This window comes from Leopardus geoffroyi, chromosome D2 (genome assembly GCF_018350155.1).
Source record: "Leopardus geoffroyi isolate Oge1 chromosome D2, O.geoffroyi_Oge1_pat1.0, whole genome shotgun sequence".
Classification (NCBI taxonomy): Eukaryota; Metazoa; Chordata; class Mammalia; order Carnivora; family Felidae; genus Leopardus; species Leopardus geoffroyi.
The window spans coordinates 59,217,404-59,235,270 of NC_059334.1; the positions used below are offsets into that span (position 1 = coordinate 59,217,404).

The following is a 17,867-nucleotide window of genomic DNA, read 5'->3' on the forward strand; positions in this document are numbered from 1 at the left end:
AAAGAGTCTCCAGTGGAAAAAAAGACAGTCTCTTTAACAAATGGTGCTGGGAGAACTGGAGAGCAACATGCAGAAGAATGAAACTAGACCACTTTCTTACAACATTCACAAAAATAAACTCAAAATGGATGAAGGACCTGAATATGAGACAGAAAACCATCAAAACCCTAGAGGAGAAAGCAGGAAAAAAACCTCTTTGACCTCAGCAACAGTAAGTTCTTACATGACACATCTCCAAAGGCAAGGGAATTAAAAGCAAAAATGAACTACTGGGACCTCATGAAGATAAAAAGCTTCTGCACTGCAAAGGAATCAATCAACAAAATTAAAAGGCAACTGACGGAATGGGAAAAGATATTTGCAAATGACATACTGGATAAAGGGCTAGTATCCAAAATCTATAAAGAACTGACCAAACTCCACACCTGAAAAACAATCTAGTGAAGAAATGGGCAAAAGACATGAATGGACACTTTTCTAAAGAAGACATCCAGATGGCCAACAGGTACATGAAAAGATGCTCAACATCGCTCCTCATCAGGGAAATACAAATCAAAACCACAATGAGATACTACCTCACGCAGGTCAGAGTGGCTAAAATGAACAAATCAGGAGACTATAGATGCTGGCAAGGATATGGAGAAACGGGAAGCTTCTTGCACTGTTGGTGGGAATGCAAACTGGTGCGGCCGCTCTGGAAAACAGTGTGGAGGTTCCTCAAAAAATTAAAAATAGATCTACCCTATGACCCAGCAATACCACTGCTAGGAATTTACCCAAGGGATATAGGAGTACTGATGCATAGGGGCACTTGTACCCCAATGTTTATAGCAGCACTTTCAACAATAGCCAAATTATGGAAAGAGCCTAAATGTCCATCAACTGACAAATGAATAAAGCAGATATGGTTTATATATACAATGGAATACTACTTGGCAATGAGAAAGAATGAAATCTGGTCATTTGTAGCAACATGGATGGAACTGGTGGGTATTATGCTAAGTGAAATAAGTCAGGCAAAGAAAGACAGATACCATATGTTTTCACTCCTATGTGGATCCTGAGAAACTTAACAGAAGACCAGGTGGGAGAGGGAGGGAGGCAAACCACAAGAGACTCTTTTTTTTTTTTTTTTAATTTTTTTTAACGTTTATTATTGAGAGACAGAGAGACACAGAGTGTGAGCGGGGGAGGGGTAGAGAGAGGGGGAGACAGAATCTGAAGTAGGCTCCAGGCTCTGAGCTGTCAGCACAGAGCCCGATGCGGGGCTTGAACTCACAAACTGAGAGATCATGACCTGAGCCGAAGTCAGTCGCTTAACCAACTGAATCACCCAGACACCCCTAAGAGACTCTTAAATACTGAGAACAAACCGAGGGTTGATGGGGGGTGGGGGAGAGGGGAAAGTGGGTGATGGGTATTGAGGGGGGCACCTGTTGGGATGAGCACTGGGTTTTGTATGGAAACCAATCTGACAATAAATTATATTTAATAAAAAAAATATATATATAGTCACATTCCCGATAATCATGCTATTCTTTCCCACAGAGCTCTATGGGATCTCACAGGCCTCACTTCCAGGTTAAGGAGGTTGGGCTTTTAGGTACTTGGAAGCATCTGGAATGTCTGAGTAGGCAAGCAGAGTGCTTAGAATCAGAATTGGTTGCAAGTGACTGAGTATCCCCAAATAAAAGAGAAAAAGGCGATGTGTGTGTATGTACATATAAATTTTTTTAGATGAAGACAAAGTAGTCTAAGAAAAATAATTCTGGTTGTTTCTCTTCATATTTTTTTTTAAGAAACAGGTTTATTAAGTTGTAATTCACATATATATAATTCATCCACTTAAAGTGTGGATTCTAGTATATTCCCAGAGTTGCAACCTTCACTGTTATCAATTTTAGTACACTCTATTTTTTTTTTTTTTTTTTAGAAAGAGACTAAGTAAGTGTGAGCGGGGGAGAGGGGCGGGGGGGGGGGAGAAGGAGGGAGGGAGAGAGAGAGAGAGAGAGAAAGAAAGAGAGACAGACAGACAGAATATCCTAGGGAGGCTCCACGCTCAGGGCGGATCCTGATGCAGGACTCGATCCCCCAACGCTGGGATCACGACCTGAGCCAAAATCAAGAGTCAGATGCTCAACCAACTGAGCCACCCAGGAGCCCCCATCTTCATTATCTTAAAAAGAAACTCCATACTCATTAGCAGTCACTTCCTATTTCCCACCAACAGTCTTCTCACCCTCTCCACCCCACCTCCAGCCCTAGGCAACCAGTAATTTACACTCTGTAAATTGCTATTCTATAGATACTCTGTATAGATATGCCTCTTCTGGACATTTCATATAAATGGAATCATACAATATGTGGTCTTTTGTGACTGGTTTCATTCAGCATAACGTTCTCAAGGTCCTCTTGTCATTTTCAAATGTAGATATGATCCCATTAAAACATATGTAATAATTAAGAGCACAGACTACAAAGTCAGACTGCCCAGATTTATTTATTTATTTATCTTTAAACTTTTTTTTTTTTTTAACGTTTATTTATTTTTGAGACAGAGAGAGACAGAGCATGAACGGGGGAGGGTCAGAGAGAGGGAGACACAGAATCTGAAACAGGCTCCAGGCTCTGAGCTGTCAGCACAGAGCCCGATGCAGGGCTCGAACTCACAGACCGCGAGATCATGACCTGAGTCGAAGTCGGCCGCTTAACCGACTGAGCCACCCAGGTGCCCCACAGACTGCCCAGATTTATATCCTATCTCCATCCCCTATTAGAATTATATGATTTAAGGTGAGTTACTCAACTTCCCTGTGCCTTAATCTCCTCATCTGTAAAATGGATATAATAATAGAACTTGCCTCGTAGGGTCATAGTGAAATTGAAATGAGTTAATACGTAAAGCACTTAGAATAGTACCTTACACATAGTAACCATTATACAGATGTTGGCTGCTATTATTATTATTATTATCTGTGTTAAAGAGAAGGGGATCATGGATAAATATTCTTCTCAAAATCTTTTTCATAGCTTTGGGATATGTTTTGGTATATTGTAGGGTTGAAAATAAGTGTCTCCGCAGGAAGAAATGGGGGATGACTGCTAACGAGTACAGAATTTCTTTTTTAGGGTGAAGCAAATGTTCTTGGATTAGATAGTGGTTATGGTTGCATAATTTATGAATACACTCGAAAAAAACATATTCAATCATACACTTTAAGAGGGTGAATTTTATAGTTTCTGAATTGTTATCTTGATTTTTACAATTGTCTTTCCTATTTCCAAAATTGCTATACTTGAAGCAAAATAGTGAAGGCATATATGAATATTCTGCCTTGAAAAAGGCTAGAAATTTAAATAGCTTCCCTACTCTGCCCATACACCACTTTCCCCCACAGTTTTTCCTGTGCTTCATGTCTTAAAAATGTTCTATATTTGTATTTTATACCTGCTATGAACTGCAGATGGAGGGTAAACAAACTGTGTTTGATTACATGGACCTTACTGGGCAGAGCTACAAAAAAGAGCAAATTTAAAAAGAGAAATCATACTAACTTGTATTAAGTAGTAACCACATCATAACAGTTAAGAGCTCAGACTCTAAAATTAAAGAGAATTATGTTCGATTTCTGGTTCCACCATTTGTCAAGCTATGTACGTGGGGCAAGTTACTTAAAGAACTCTGAACCTTAGTTTCCTCATCAGTAAACTGAAGATAATAATAGTAATTTATTTTATAGGGTGTTAGGAGGATTAAGTTTAATCGTGCAGATAAAACATTGAATACACTTCCTGGCAAATAGTATGTACTCATAGATTTTGTAAATGTCAGCTATGAGCAGGATGATGATGATAATGAAGGAGGAGGAGGAGTAAGAGAACCATCATCATCACTCAAACTGATTGTAACATGAAAAATACAGAGGAGGCAGCAACTTGGGGGGGGGGGGGGGCGGGGCGGGAGGGCTCACTGCCCAAAATTGCTACAATCTTTTTGAGAAGGGGGAACAATGTGATTCTGTGGTTACTGGTCACAAGGACAAAGCAACTGACACCCCCTCTACTCTAAGCTGTAAATGAGCTGTGTGTTCACAACAGACCCACAAGGATTTGGCAGCAGTTTATGAACGAGATCCCTGCATATGGGTCCAAGCAAACCTTTGCCAAATGCCTTCCAGGGATAGAAGAGGGATGTGAAATTAATTTATTTACTCTTCTAAAAAAAATCCTGAACTTCTAGAGGCATCACTGACACTAAATCCTTCAAATACATCAACCTTTTAAAAATTGCTCTTTGGGGGGCACCTGGTTGAGCAACCGGCTCTTGATTCTGGCTCAGGTTGTGATCTCACCGTTCGTGCTCCACGCTGACATTGCAGAGCCTGCTTGGGATTCTCTCTCTTCCTCTCTCTCAAAATATATAAATAAGCATTAAAAAATTATTTAAAAATTGCTCTTTGGGGCTGAAATGTACAAGTTTGAGATTGCCATTGCCCTACTTTAGACTCTCACCACCTTTCCTTTGGGACTACTGTGACATCTTCCTAACTGGTTCCCTACCAGTCTCGTCTCCTTCTGTTCTAGTTTCCACACTGTGACTAGGATTATCTTTTTAAACACAAAACTATCAGTCTCTGCTGCTTGAAGTTCCACGAGGGATTCCCAATCATCACTTGTGGAAGTATCTAAAACTCCTCTGCAGACTGTACAAAGCTCTTTGTGACCTGGTCCCCGCTCACAAGTTCAGCCTCATTTCCAGACACGCTCCACCGCCCATATACCCTAAACTCTAGCCTCACTAAAATGCTGGCAGCACTCTGCAAGGCACTACAGTTTTACAACACACATTATTACAATCTAATAATCTACAGCTTGCTTTTCAAACACATGATCTCATGTATGTGTTGTTGCCATCTGCGATCAGATGTGAATGTGAGGTGCTTATTTTTATTGCTACTTGACCACCGCAAGGAACAACAATCAGTAAACTATCAAATCGCTCTGATTAACACTTTAATTGTGAATAATAAATATGCTTTACTTTGTTAGTTTTCAGAGTCACCAGAAGAGAAAAAAGACCAAGCCTAACTTGCACCTACAGAGTGTAATAGAGTCTGAACATTCTGGTAAAAGCACAGAGATTCATTCCTTTATTATCAATGCCTGAAAGCACACCTCTTAAAATAAGCAGGTAGCCTTATAGTGAAGTTACTTAAAATACTTAAATTGCTTACATGCCTTTCTCGTTCTGTGTTTAAGATTTTTAGCCTTGGCTTATTAACCATTTGGCTTTGAAACCAGATGAAAATATTGACACTGAGATACTGTATTCTTACAATCTTCAAGTCAGTGAATACATAAATCCAAGCACCGCTTCGTACTTCCACGATATTCATTCCTTGTACTTTAATACTGACTCACTGCCCTACAGAACTATCGCAGGTGACTAGCAGCTCAAGGCAGCAAGTCTACAAGAAAAATGAGACAAAACTGGACTTCTTCATGTCTACAGTGGTCCAGCTTTCATAATTACTAAACAACACCAACGACACCTAGGCGGCAGCAGCAAGAAGTAATGAAAACTATGGTTTTGGAAAATGTATATACTAGTATATGCCACAGTCCCGCTAGCTGCCCGAGAATACAGGACCCCAACAGCCGCTAACCAACGTCTGGTTTTAATGTAAACTCATTCTCCTCCTACCTGACCCTTAGGGGATTCTGTTTCCTGATAAGCAGATCTAAACTGTAAGACAATAATATCCCAAGGAGGTTCTGGCACTGAGCCCCAGAAATCCTTAAAGCAACAAACACTGTCTAAAAGAAGAAAAGCAGACTACTCACTGCCTTCGCTGTTCTCTCCACTAACTCTAGGGAACACAGAAATGCCTTGCCAATTAGAAGTTATAAAATTCTTTCTGAGGCTAAATGTTTTGAAACATGGAGAGTCTGTTGATAACATCGTTCTCTGTCACCTGGGATGTTTTGGAAGACTCCTCAGAAATTACCTTTGGGCCAGACAAAGCAGTATGTGGGCCAGTGAATCCTTTCTATTTCTGGAAGCTGAATAACTTGGAACCTCCTGTAGTGACTGACAGATTGAAAGGGTAACTTAACTCACATTAGGTCAATAAAGTTAAGTCAAAAACCATTTTAAAAATCCAGAATGTGGGAAACTAGAAGATAAAAGCCCAGTTTCTTCAATAAAATAAACTGTAACTAAAAAATTAAAGTGAAAAAGTAAGGAGGACTTATCAGTTAAAAACCACCTAAGAAACACATTCGTTAAATGCAGTATGTGCCCATTTCTTGGTTCCTGATTCAAACAAGTCAATTGTTTAAAAAATTGAAACAAATGAGGAATTTTAATTTATTTTTTTAATGTTTATTTATTTTTGAAGGAGAGAGAGACAGAGTGTGAGCAGGGGAGGGGCAGAGAGAGGAAGACACAGAATCCGAAGCAGTCTCTGTGTCTTCTGAGCCACCCAGGCGCCCCTCATTTTTGCAAATCTTAAATACTTCCTGAGGAGAAAGGTTGAAAAGCCAAAGCACGCTACCCAGATGGGAAGTTTCGGAGCCCATCCTTTCTGAGGTGCCACCTGCTCCGTCTGCAGCAGTTGGTGCAGGATCTGGAGAGGAGCCCCCGCAGAGGGTTCAGGCTCCAGGAAAAATCCTCCCGTGCTCTCCACAACCCAGAGCACTGGTGAATAAATAACATGGCATGCGTGAGAAAAGGACAGTCCTCAATAACCCTGAGATTGTGTGTCACTTCTTGTCTTCAGTTACCTGCTTACCTGAGGCCTACTACATATGGCATGCTGGTTAAGAGCATGGGCTTTGGGTTGGGTGGCTCAGTCGGTGAAGCCTCCGACTTCATCTCAGGTCATGATCTTGCGGTTCATGGGTTCGAGCCCCGCATTGGGCTCTGTGCCGACAGCTCAGAGCCTGAAGCCTGCTTCGGATTCTGTGTGTCTCTCTCTCTGCCCCTCCCCCAGTAGTGCTCTGTCTTTCTCAAAAATAAATAACATTAAAAAAAAAAAAAAAAGAACATGGGCTTTGGAGATAGATACGGGTCTGAGATTCTAGCTCTACCACTTAAAAGCAGTATAACTTCAGGGCAAGTTTCTCGACCAATTTTTTTTTTCTTTAAGTAGGCTCCACACCCAATGTGGGGCTTGAACTCAAGGCCTTCACATTAAGAGTCACATGCCCTACCGACTGAGCCAGCCAGGTGCCCCTCTCAACCAATCTGTACCTTAGTTTCTCCATATGTATGATGACGATTACACTGGCACCTTCTTATAAAACCATTGTAAAGATTAAATGAGGATATATTTTTTAGTATGGTGACTGGCTAAAATATTAGCTGCCATTATGATATTAGTATTGCTGTTTTATATTCCTTCCCTTTCATTTGAATTCAGACTGTTAGTGAAACCCAGTAAAATAAAAGATGAAATATTCACAATTATATTTTTTTAATGTTTAGTTTTGAGAGACAGAGAGAGGGAGAATGTGGGGAGGAGAGGCAGAGAGAGAGAGAGGGAAACAGAGGATCAGAAGCATGCTCTGCACTGACAGCAGACAGCCTACTGTGGGGTCTGAACTCACGAACCATGAGATCACGACCTGATCTCCAACTTTGGTTGGACATTTAACTGACTGAGCCACCCAGGCACGCCCATAATTATAATTAATAGTATACTTATTGCTATCATTATTGCTGTAGAAAAGAAAGCTGATGAATGATGAGAGTAGAAAATGGTGACATAAAAGTAAATATATATATATAGATTTGGATCAGACTTGAGGGCCAGGCAGTGGTTTAAGATTTATTGGGGGGAACAGTGGGTAACAAGTATTGAACACTAGAGTAATAAGCAAAAGCAGTATTTCAGGACAATGAGTCAGAAAATGGTCTGTACAAGACAAACTGGGTCTGTGACACTGGCCTCCAGGGCAACACTGTGATGCATTTGCGGCAACTTTTTTTTTAGCGCCCTATATTGTGCTACCACCAATATAATCTGAGGTCTCGCTTTATAATAAAGTAACCAGGTATATGTGACATGAGTGTTCATCATGACAATCCTGAACTGGATCCAGAAATGGCAGAAACGCCAAAAGGTTTCTGCGTTCCTGGGGATGGGAGGGCAGAATAAACTAGAAAGTGGGAGGACATGGGGCGTGAGGCTGGGGAGTTCAGCACAGGCCGACACATCCATTGCAACTTTTCCTGCTGATGGGGCAGATCATTTATCCTAAGAGAATCACCTCATGAAAACAATGCAGAGTGTGTGCCCGGCCCACAACCCATGGCTAGAACGTCAGCACTGATTATTCTCTCCGGGGCCCTCCTCCCACCATGTGCTTGTCAGCAACACGGACACCCACACTCCACTCTCAGAAACCCTACACTCCACAGGAACTGCTGAAACAGGGTAGAAAAATTAGCTCTGTGGCTGGTTGAAGGTTATGTACGCAAGGTCAAGGAGGAAACGGGGATTCTACTGGCTTATTGGACCCATGTATTTAAAGGAGGCCGAGAGGACTTTCTTTCCTCACCCCTCCCTTAGATTTCCTTGCTGTGTATCACAGAGCTGCCTCTTTACAGACTGATTCATTTTATGGCTTCCATTTGTTGAGAGCACACTATGTGCCGGCCACCTGCCTGGGATTTATCAGTGAACAAAAGAAGATCCCTGCCATTGAAGGACTTCCTCCTTGAGGGATGGGGAAGGCAGACAGCATTTTAGGAAGTGACAGGTGTTAGGTAGGACAAAATGAAAAACAAAACCAAAAAATAGTAGACAAAGGGATGGGGAGTAAGAAGGGGAGGGCAGTTGGATGTGGAATCTTCCAGCTGAGTTAACCTAGAAATTCTCACTTCCTGCTATTTATTACCACTCCCTCACCACTCAGCACATAGCAGGTGATGAGGGAAACAAGACAGCTGTATTGGGTTTATTTCAGAGTCAAAAGAAGATAAATTACAACTATATTCTCCATATTTTTCTTTTCCGAAAATGGCCTAAAGAAGGAAAGTCCTAAATGAACCAAAGCAAAGTGACATCAGACAGACTTCTCCCCTTCTCCTGCGCCAAGCTAGTCTTCGGTCTATTAGCATTTGGGCTTCAACTGCCCCATATTCGGAGAGTGAGACTGGGCTCTCTGTGCACAATGGCTCCCCCAGGCATAGCCTGTTCAGAATTTCTAAGTAACCAGCATGCATTTACTTCACCCCATAAGTTACTCCTATCTTTTTGCCTTTTTTCAGAGGATCAATCAAAGCAACAAGAGTTGACGGCCTAACCTTGAAAGAGGAAGGGGGATACAGTTATATATAGCCCAAATTTAAGTGCATTCTCCTCCTCCACAAACACGTCCCCTCCTTCTGCCCCTCCCCCCAAAAAAGGCCAGAGAGAGAGAAATAACCAACATTTTTCCAAGTTGGTGCTAAAAGTCAGGACAAAAGAATTGCTTTTCTATATTTCTGCAAATGTTCTACAATGAAGATGTATAGTTTTTATAATTGGGAAAAAATAGCTACTTAAAAAAAAAACCCAACCATATACCAAAAGAGATGGCCATGACAATCAACTGCCCAACCCCCCAGGAGTTACGGTTGCTGAAGAGCTAAAGTATCTCAATAGCCTGTGAGATATACTTGGATAAGATTTATACCTGGAGTAGAGACGGATCCACAGAGTAAGCAAACTATAATTTTACAGGTCTTCTATATACAATCATGCTGACGGCCCCAGCTGTGATGCTGAATATGGCTCTTTTTCCCATTCTTCACACCAGCTATTTAAATTCTGACTCTTAACAGGAGGAAAGGCTGATCTAATGGTGAAATAAGCTTATATTAGAAACATGAAATGTTTACCATAAATTTATATAAGTAGGGCTCAGAAGTACTGAAGACTCTTATTCCTCTTCTTTTGCTTAAAACTTAACCTTAGCATAGGCCTAGAATCTGGGTACGCACCTTCCCGATGCTGTCTTAGCTCTCTGGAGACAAATCCTGAAAAAGTAGCTGATAAGGCTTAATGCTCATTTATGATGAAAATGTTCAATAAACTAGGACTAGAGGAGAACACCCTAACTTGACACAGGTACATCTAAAACCAGGGGTGCCTGGTGAAGATCCAACTCTTGATTTCAGCTCAGGTCATGATTCCAGGGTTGTGAGATTGAGCCCCATGTCAGGTTCTACAACAAGCATGGAGCCTGCTGAGATTCTCAGTCTCTCTCTCTCTCTCTCTCTCTCTCCCTCTACCCCTCACCCCAGCTCATGCACTCTCTCTAAAAGGAAAAAAAAAAGTCTGAAACCTAAAGCAAATAGTATATGAAATGGAAAAGCTTTAGACTCACTCTCTTAAAGACTGAAAACAAGACAAAGACACCACTAGCATAGCAACTATTTTGACATAGTCCTAGAAGTTCCAGCCAATGCAGGAATATAAAGTATAAGGATGGGAAAGAAGCAATAAAACTATCATTATTTTCAGAGCACCTAGTGGCTCAGTTGGTTAAGTGGCCAACTCTTGATTTCAGCTCAGGTCATGATCTAGTGGTTTGTGAGTTCAAGCCCTACGTCGGGTTCTCTGCTGTCAGCATGGAGCCCACTTCATATTCTCTGTTTCCAGCTCTCTCTGCCCCTCCCCCACTCTCTCTTGCATGCACGTGCTCTCTCTCTCTCAAAAATAAAAAAACATTAAAAAACAACTATCATTATTTTCAAAGAATGTGATTAACTATGGCAGGGGGTGGGGGGGGGCAGAACCCAGAAATCAGCTATTTGTGTGAGATGGGGAAGAAAGGCTGTCAGATACAAGATCATACAATAATCAACACCATTTCTCTTAAACTACCCATAGCCAAATAGAAAATAATAATAGAGACATGATTCACAATAGCAACAAAAACTAGGAAGTATTTAGAAATTAGTTTAACCAAAAATGCCCCCCTAGACTTTTATGGAGAAAAATTTTAATTTCTAATAAAGGATTTAAAAATGAGTTGATGAAGTATTTAGGGATAAAAAGGCAACTAACTCAAATGGGTCAGGAAAAAAAACATGCATAGAAATACAGCAGAGGGAGTAATAAAGCAAATATGGCAAAATGCTAACTTTTGGTACATCTAGGTAAGGAATATACAGGAGCTCTTTGTACTAACCTTAGAACTGTTCTGTTAGCTTTAAATTATTTCCAAATAAAACAAAATTCTTTTTTTAAAAAAAGCTGAATAAATGGAGAGACAAATTACATGCTCTTGGAGGAAATGAGTTAATATCAAAAAGATGTCAAACCTCTCTGAAATAATTTATAAATTCAATGTAATCCCAATAAAAATTTCTTAAAAATAAAATGTTTGAGGAACTTATAAACTTAATTCCAAATTTTATATGGGAAAATAATGGTCCAAGAATAGCTAATTAAACTTAAAAATGAAGAACAGACACAGGACACTTGCCAGTCATGAGAACTTACTACAAAATCATTGCAATAAAACATAGAGCAATAACTGGCAAACTAATGGAACAGAAGAGAGGCTGAGAGACCAGTTGTATCCATGGAAACCACTGATGAGAGACAGGGTACCACAACTCAATGGAGGAAAGCATGGATGTTCTTGGAGATATTATTGGAAATACTGCCTCATTAAATGAAGTGTAAGAGGACTGGATCCCTATCTAACATCACATGCAATGAGGGCTCTCGATGAGTTACAGAAATAGCTACTGAAATGGACTTCTTAAAACTCCACAAGTATTAAACATGTCAAAGAATTTCTTTGATTACATCAGAATTAAGAATGTTTCTTTAAAAAAAATTTTTTTTAACATTTGTTCATTTCTGAGAGAGAGAGAGACAGAGACAAAGAGCATGAATGGGGGAGCGCAGAGAGAGGAGACAGAAAAAGACAGTGCTGTCAGCACAGAGCCCGACACGGGGCTTGAATTCACAGAGCATGAGATCATGACCTGAGCCTAAGTTGGACACTTAACCAACTGAGCCACCCAACTGCCCCAGAATGTTTCCTGATCAAAGGACAACAAAGGCAAAATTAACAGCTGACCAAGGAGAAGACATCTGCAAAGTCTAAACGTGAACAATGCAGATAGCAACTCCAATAGAAAATGGGCAAAGATATGAATAGGCAATTTATAGAAGAAGCTATTATATATAAGAGATGTTCAAAATCCTTAGTAACCAAAGAAACACAAATTAAAATGATAAGAGGTCACTTTGTATTTACAAGATTAGAAAAGATGTACAGCTGGATAAAGCTTAGCACTGTTGGGATGTGAGGGTAAAGGAACCCTCCAACACTTCTGGCAGAAGAGAGACTGGGGCCGCCACTGTGGAGAGGAATCTGGCACTATTTAATCAAATTCATTATATGCAAGCCCATTACCTTTCTGAATATATACTCACAGCTGTATAAGCAGACAGGTATGAAGATGCTCATGGCAGTAGTATATATATCTTAGGGAGTAGGGATAACCTGAGTATCTATCACACAGACAGCAGATAAGTAAAATTGTGGTTTGAGCACACAGCATGGAGTGTAAGACGTCAGTCAAGAACAAAGAATTAGACGTGCACATAGAAACAGATGGATCTTCAAAACAGTACTTAGAGAAAAAAAGAAGCGAAATGAAATGCAACATTATAAATTGAAATACATATAAAACAAACATCACCACTTTGCAAGATCCTATATGGACAAAAAGAAACACATGTGCATTAGAACAAGTACCTACGATACATACGGGGAATGGGAAGGGGATAAGGGAGTTAAAAGCAAAAGAAATCTTTCAGACTCCTTGCATGTTAAAAAAGAATTCAATGACCTATGATAAATATAAAATTAGAATTGTTTCCTTCCCCAAAGTTTCCAACTTTCCTAACAACAAAAGCTACTTGGCTTGCCAGCTCTGTTGATGAGTAACAGCTCTTCATCCTTTTTCAAGCAGGAAGAGAAAATTCAGGGATCAGCAGAGTACTAAAGGGATCAGCAGAGATTATTCACGAAGCAGTGTTTTTGTTCTCATGACCTGACAACCTGACCGAAAAGACCTGATTACCTCTTGATTTGGAGTGATTCAGCTAAAGGCGGGTCAGAATCAAGTTTTCAGGTCATTTGAAGCTATTTACTTTTAGAACCCCGTTGTAGGCAATCCCCTAGCCTCCCCAGAGAAATATTACACGCTACCTAGAATCTTAAAATTCTAGAGCTAGAAAGGACCTGGTTATTCTACAGATGAGGAAACTAAGGCCCTGAGAAGGGTTACGGTTTAGGGTCACACAGCTAGCATGAAAAGGAAGGCCTTCCTGACTCTGCCCTGTCCCCATTTTGTTCTCACCCAGCAGTCAGAGGGAGCCTGTCAAACTTAAGTCATCATGAGCAACTCTGTTCAAAACCCTCTACTGGCTTCTTCCCCCTCACTCAGAGTCAAGGCCAAAATCCTTACAATGGCCTACACTGATGTGCCCCTTCCCACTCCACCACCTCTCATCTGCTGCCGCTTTTCCCAAACCCACTTTGGCACTGCGTGGCCGCTACGCCTCGCCATCCCTCACGTATGCCAAACATGTGCAGCATCGGGGCCTGGAACTTGCTCATCCCTCTGTCCCCCCCCCCCTCACCCTCGCAATTCCTTCAAGTCCTAGATCAAAAGTGATCTTAGCAGAGGCCTCCTGCCCACCCTCTCACCCCTAGACTTATGCTTTCCCACTTACACCTCTTTCAAGTTCTCCATAGCACTACGACCACGTGACAGTCTATCCATTCACATTTTTATCTGTCTGCCTCCACTCCACTAGAATTCTATGGCATGTCAACAGGGCTTTGTTTCATTCACAGCTGTATCCCCAGCACCTAGAACAGTGCCTGGTGGACAGGGGTGCTCAATGAACATGTAGTGAATGAATCAACAAATCAGAACCAAAATCCAGGAGTTCAGACTTGAGACCCCCAGTGTAATGCCCTATTTGCTCCACCATGCTGCCTCAGTTTCGGTGGTTACATCCTTCAAGTTAGAAAGCCCTAAAATCTAAAAATGAAATAATACATTTTAGCTACTCTATGTTTATTTTATCTCCTGTGGCTGACTTTTATAGCATCAAGGATAAAGCACCCAACCAAAAGTTAACACCTTTGGTTTAAGGGCCCTTTTACTATAGAGCTGTTCTGTGATGCTGCTACTTTAGGTTTCTGCCTTTCCAGGTGAGAGACTAATATCTCATAATTTTTTTAAGTAAGCTCTATGCCCAATGTGGGACTTGAACTCACAACCCTGAGATCAAGAGTCACATGCTCTACCAACTGAGCCAGCCAGATGCCCCTGAAATCTCATCATTAACACCTGACCAACAAGACTACATTATCCAATCTTGAAAATTAGTTTATCCAGATGTCTTCCTAAGCTGAGCATAAGAAATTATTTAATATTAATTTGACGGTTGTTGTGAAACTTTTCATAAGTATTCTGAATGAATGTTCAGGACACTTTAGCTAAAAACCAATCCCAGTTGAGAATGTCAAAGCAGATAATTCCATTAACAATGCTATGTTGTAGGTAATAAACTGACTTCAGAAACAGGATAATAAACCTAGAGAATAGTTCAAGCCTTATACTGGGAACAGGCATGCAAGTTTCCATCTGCATTCCACTGTAGTTGTTTTTATCATTTAAAAAAAATCCTCACAATGTAAAAATGATCTGCAATTTGAAACATCACTGAAGTATCCCAAATTTGAAAAATAGCTTTTTGCTAATTTTAGCCCAATCCTGTAAAGTGGCAAGGTTGAGGGCAATAAGACATTTGAAGATTCACCATGCATCCTACGAGAAAGGATTTCCTTCTGAGGCAGAGATAAGTGAGTTTGCTGGCTCTCAAGGCTTCCTCGACTGCAGCCTCCAAGTACACAGGAGATAAAAACGTAAACGCAGTCCACTGAACCCTTTTTTCAGAACCAGAGTCTCAAGGAGTCTTGCACTATGTTCTAAAAATGAACGCCCACCCTTAGTGTGTAGGAGATTCTACATGGTGACTCAAGAATTAGGATTTGTCATATTCTTTAAGGGGAGAAGTGGTGTAAGTTCAAGCAATGCTTGAAGGAGGCTCTGAACTGCAATGTGGATGAAAGAGGAACGGGAAAGGGTCTCTGTGGGAAAGAGGGCCACTCAGAAGGAGCCAGAAAAAAAGGAAACGAGAAGTGGGAAAGGCTCTGCTTTAGGGCCACAAGGCAAAATAAAGAACTTGTACATATTTGGACAGATTGTCTATAAAGATTATTATATCTCAGCCGAAAATACACACAATAGGACCACTACAGAAATGACATCTTATCACATTTCCTGAGGCAGAATGTTCTCAGTTTATTGCAAAAGTTATCTGTGCACCGCATACACCCCACTCCCAGGTCAGATTTTAGCTGTTCTCACAAAGCACCCCATTCCAGTCTCTGAACGTCAGTGAACACCGAAGTATCTGTAATTTTTAAACGCTTGATGCTTTTATTTTAAGCAATTCCATTCAGATCTGTGTGTTGAATCTCCTTTTCATTTGATTGATATGATTGATTTCTATGAACTGCACTATGGCTGAGAGGTTATTACGTATGGCACTTGGCACTGCTGAGATTAAAAAAGTAATCACAGGTTGTACATTATTTCTAAGAAACTGATGGTATCATACTGTTATTTATTTCAGATTTCTTTAAGGACCTTTCTTTGTTTGATTATATATCTTCCAATTAAAAAGCAGGACAGAGGGGCGCCTGGGTGGCTCAGTCGGTTAAGCGTCTGACTTCGGCTCAGGTCATGATCTCGCACTCCGTGAGTTCAAGCCCCGCGTCGGGCTCTGTGCTGACCGCTAGGAGCCTGGAGCCTGTTTCAGATTCTGTGTCTCCCTCTCTCTCTGACCCTCCCCCGTTCATGCTCTGTCTCTCCCTGTCTCAAAAATAAATAAACGGTAAAAAAAAAAAAATTTTTTTTAATAAAAAATAAAAAGCAGGACAGAAAAAAAATTGTCTTAAAGTAGGCATGTTTAATTTGGCTTGACACCTATTGAAATCATTCAAAACGGAAACCTGTTCATATCAAATAAATGAAGCACCCAGGAAAAAAAAAAAAAAAAAGAAAAAGAAAAATCACTTTTCACTTCTGTAGGCCAATGCTGATAAAGTGACTTGTTTTATGAAAACTCTGTGTTGTCACAATGAGTGGCAGTTTCCAAATTAACACATAAAGTCAGGAGATGGAAACGGGCTAGAGATCCTTTAATTCAATAATTTAGAGAAACACAGGTGGGGAGGGATAAACTAACTTACTCATCACCTGGAATCTATTCCTGTTGTGAGGGTCATCAACACAGCACTAACTGAGAACGCACACCTGTCCGGTGCCAGGGACTTCGTCTGCCAAATGCAACTAGGGGTTAATCAGTGCTACTCTCCCCCATGGAACTCAGCTATTTCAAACAACTGGAGCTAAACTATGCTCAAACCCTAAACATTAAGCCTGCCACTGGCTTGCCACATACCACAGCATCACTAATTAGGTAAAGAAAGTGTTTCAACACAAGATCCGCAAATTACTGTAAAGTAGGCAAGTTACCAATATAACAGAATCACGTTGGGAGAGCCATTCATTATTGCCTGATGAAAATAAAGGATAATGAGGTTGCATTTAAAGCGGGGTGGGGGTTTTTTTCTTTTTTTGCACTTAAAAACGAACTCTACACCCCAAGCATTCTCCACAGCACCTAATGTGCAGCAGACCTGACCAGTCTGTAACCCCAATATTCCTTTACGCAACTGACAGCACCGTCACCCTTTTCAAGGTTAAGCGCTTTGAGAAACTGATGCCCGGTGGACGTCAGGACCTGTGGCAGGAATGCAGGTGTGCGCGGGTAACAGCAAAACTCCAGCATAACCAAACATGCATCTCTAGCCAAACAGGTCTTACTCTTGCCTCGGAAATCATCCCTCCCTGCCTCCCTGACACAGAATCACGGACTCCCATACCGACTGGATGGGACTCTGAGCAAGCCAGAAGATTTCTTCATCTGTAAAATCAGGGGGCTGGGCTAATGCCGAATTCTTTCCCAGCTCTCAAATTCCGCCTCATTGCCCGAGTGGCAGGGCGGTGCAGTGAAAAGAGCCCCGGGCTTGACACCGTTTAACGAGCCCACGGCCGCATCCCCTTGACTGCCGGCCGCCCAGCCTCTGCCACTCGCCGGGACCTCACAGGGCGGGACCCGACCCGGGCTCCGAGGAGGGCCGGCGCCCCCCACCCCCGTCCCCCGGGGGGCTCCCGGCCACGGCAGCGGCCGCCTCGGGGAAAGGGGTGGCGCAGGCCGGACCGCGCGGCGCGTCCCTCGGGGTTCGGGTCCCCTCCGCCCGCCGCCCCGGGTCAGCGACTCGTGCTCCCCGCCCGGCCCTGACCTGCTCTCCGCCGCCCAGCGGTCCCTCGGCGCGGCGGGCAGCTGGCTGCGGCCGCCCGTCCCGGGCCGCTGTCACCTCCGCCCCTGGAAGCGGCGGGCGGGCCGATCCGGTGTGACTCAGCGCCGCCGCCCCGCCTCCCGCCTCCCCGCCTCCCGCCCCGGCTTCCGCCTCTCTCGGCCGCGCGGCCCTGGGGCGCCTCGGTCCCCGCGCGCCCACCTCCGGGAGCCCGCCCCGCGCTCGCGCCCCCTGCCGGCCCGCCCGTCCGCCCTGCGGCGTCAGAGGGGGCGGCGCTCCGAAGGCCTCTGGCCGGGGAAACTGAGGCACGCGCCGGCGCGGCCAGGGCGCCCGCCGCCTCCCAGGCCGCGTGCGGCTCCGGCTCAGAGCGAGTCCCTCACCCCACC

At 42.5% G+C, this 17,867-nt stretch overlaps 1 protein-coding gene across 1 annotated transcript in view; it reads right to left on the bottom strand.

Moving 5' to 3' along the window:
- LOC123576945 (dynamin binding protein) overlaps positions 1-17,596 on the bottom strand; it is a 114,725-nt gene extending 97,129 nt beyond the window's left edge. The window contains exon 1 of the mRNA XM_045438549.1: positions 17,467-17,596. The gene's annotated coding sequence lies outside the window, so the exon portion shown is untranslated. The remainder of the gene's footprint in view (positions 1-17,466) is intronic.
- Positions 17,597-17,867: the final 271 nt, after the last annotated feature.